Here is a 3,186-nt window from a genome sequence, read left to right on the forward strand (position 1 = left end):
CTTGTGTTCCGAGGCCTACTTGAAAATTAACGATTATATTCATTTTTAACCCCCGAGGGAAAAACGACGCGACAGGGGTGTTTTGAGCTTGACGTATCTGTGTGTGCGTGTGTGTGCGCTATCGTGGCTCCAGAACGGTGCTATTATGATTTTGTTTTTTTCTGAAAGTTTAATTTCAGCCCAAGATGGCCGTTGTCACAAAAGGGCTGATTATCTCTTTTTCACAACTCCCTTAATTTGGGTATCAAATGAAAGGGCTTGACTAGTAGAATACTATGCATTATGACTAATGCCAGACAAATCCAAGATGGCAGCCAGAAAATGGTGGATTGCATTTATACAAGTATTTTCTGACGGGGGTTTAAGATTTTTAATTTATAATTATTCTACTTCATAAACCCATTGCCAGCTTAGTACAGGGCACGGGTCTCCTCCCACAAAGAGAAGGGGTTAGTCCACCACGATGGCCCAGTGGGGTTTGGTGGACTTCACACACCTTTGAGAACATTGTAGAGAACTCTCAGCCATGCAGGTTCCCTCACGATGTTTTCCTTCACCGTTGAAGCAAGTGATATTTAAATTGCTTAAAACGCACATAACTCAAAAAGTAATGTTCGTGCTGGGATTCGAAAGTCGAAAGTGAAATCGAAGTCCTACCTACTGGGTTATCAGTTGATAAACGAATAAGACACCGGGAGGTATCTTTGCATCGCTCGAGTCCATGTAGGACTGAAGTGTATCGATAATGCAGTCGTTTTTATATCAAAATACCCATCATGGCTTAGAGTTCTCTACAATGTTCTCAAAGGTGTGTCAAGTCCACCAAACCCCACTGGGCCATCGTGGTGGACTACGGCCTTAACCCCTTCTCGATGTGGGAGGAGACCCGTGCCCTGTACTGGGCTGGCAATGGGTCATGAACATAAATATCTGGCAAATATTAAATTATATTTATCAAAAGTTTAATTATTTACCCACTTTTGAAATTTACTGTAACACAGTACTTTTTTGTAGGATAGTATACAAATTGTACTCTCTTGCTCTATGTTTATATATATGTTACTACTTTTATCTTTGGTGTACAAATTACAATAATAGTGTATTCATTCATTCATTCATAGTACAGTATATTATTATTTAATATGAAAACTTGTAGTTCTTGCAGTTTTGTAAACTAAAGCTTTATTGATTAACATTCTTTACGCAAAAACCTTTAAAGCAGAGCTCAGTGCCAAATTCCACAGTCCATACAGCCTTTCCACTTTTTAGGTCAATTAAAAAGTAGGGAACAGAAATATGGGTTAGGTTATTAATAGAGTCGACTAGCAAAGCTCGCATGTAGATTATACAACGTGTTACAGAATTACGAAATAATATTGAAGGATGCGTAAGTATATTTCATAAGGAAATCATCCTGTATAAATATTGAATCGAATGAAGCATATTTAATTTTCTATACAAACGAATTCAAAATACTCTAACAATACAATCTGTTTCGTCTATCAACTATTAATTATATAAAAAAAAGTCCTAGACCGCATCATCACTTACCACGCCGGAGAGCAACCAATTAACTCCGGCCTCCATGAGTTGTAGGCCCGTGGCGAATTAAAGGGGAAGTTTGTCACCCAACTAATGACAGGCCTAAGAAGGTGGCGTGACGTGTAGCGCACGCCTCTCTGGAGGATTTGGCAGTGATCAGGCCATTGAAGATAGGACCCGCCATGCACTGGGGGGGTGAAAACCTTGGCGAGAGTGCGGTGAATACGCAAGTGAACCCCGTGCTCTCACTTACAGGTCTATCAAGGGACACACAGAGTTTTTAGTGGGTGCAAGTCCCACATAACTACTCCGTTTCCCCAACGGTGGTATGCGTCAGGCATTAACTCTGTATAAAAAAAAAATCATCACTTACCAGCAGGCGATATTGTTGTCAAGGGCTAACTTGTAGTGGAATAAAAAACACACCATTTACAATATCTCCCCTTTTTTTCTGTAGGTCTAACAGATGTTCCACTGAAAAAAAACGAATGTAAAATACTTTTACATCAGTTTTTTTAAATCTCCCTTCAATGCATCCGCTCGAACTTGTTGGACATTATTTATTGTTTAAAAAAAGTGTGAACTTCTAAAACTATAAAATCCAGCCAGTCATTAATCTAAACTAAAACGAACGAAGTAAGTAAAAGAAAAGAGAAGTAAAAGAACTTTCTTAGTCCATTTATTCCGGTTACTTTAAAACAAAATAGAGTTAACTTAAATCGAATATACGTATTTACCTACTATTCTCTTTTCTCTTGCGTTGATGAAAAAACATTTATTTAAAGTACTAGCTTTTACCCGGGTCATCGTCTGCGTCGCCTTCAGAATTGGGTTTACAGCTTCACTAAATAAATAAATAAATAAATATACTTCGACAATACACATGTCGCCATCTAGCCCCAAAGTAAGCGTAGCTTGTGTTATTGGTACTAAGATGACTGATGAATATTTTTATGAATAATATACATATAAACACTCAGACACTGAAAAACATTTATCTTCATCACACAAACCTTTTTCAGTTGTGGCAATCGAACCCAAAGCCTTTGGTTTAGAAAGCAGGGTCACTATCCACTGCGCCAGTCGGCTGTCAAAGAATTGCTGAGTTTCTTGCCGGCTTCTTCTCGGTATAATCTGCCTTCCGAACCGGCTGTAGAGTTACTACAAACAAACAGACTTGATGATTCAAAAGTTATTTTAGGCCTACTTTAGGTAAATTAATATTGAATTTTGACATTACTTCTCATTGAAAAGGCAAATGACTAAGCAAGCAAAAGGCAAACTTTAGATTTTCTTTTTCGTCTGTTGAACCTTAAACAGCCTAAGCCAAAAAGCCTGAACAAGCAAAAGCCAAAGTATAGGTTTCCTTTGTCGTATATGGAATTCTAAAAAGCTCAGGCCTAAAAGCCTAAGCAAGCAAAATCCAAAGTTTAGGTTTTCTTTTTTGTCTGTGGAACCCTAAAGAACACTAAAAACTTAAAACCATATCAAAATGAATGTTACCTACAGCTCGCGAAGCAATATTTGCAACTTCATAGCAACACAGCTCCTAAAAATTATGCCAAATACATATTACAAAATTTCGCAAGCTGTTGGAAGCCGGATAACAATGTTTTCTAACGTCTCGCGAGATTATGCGCCCGT

Source organism: Pararge aegeria, chromosome 23 (assembly GCF_905163445.1).
Source record: "Pararge aegeria chromosome 23, ilParAegt1.1, whole genome shotgun sequence".
NCBI classification, from domain to species: Eukaryota; Metazoa; Arthropoda; class Insecta; order Lepidoptera; family Nymphalidae; genus Pararge; species Pararge aegeria.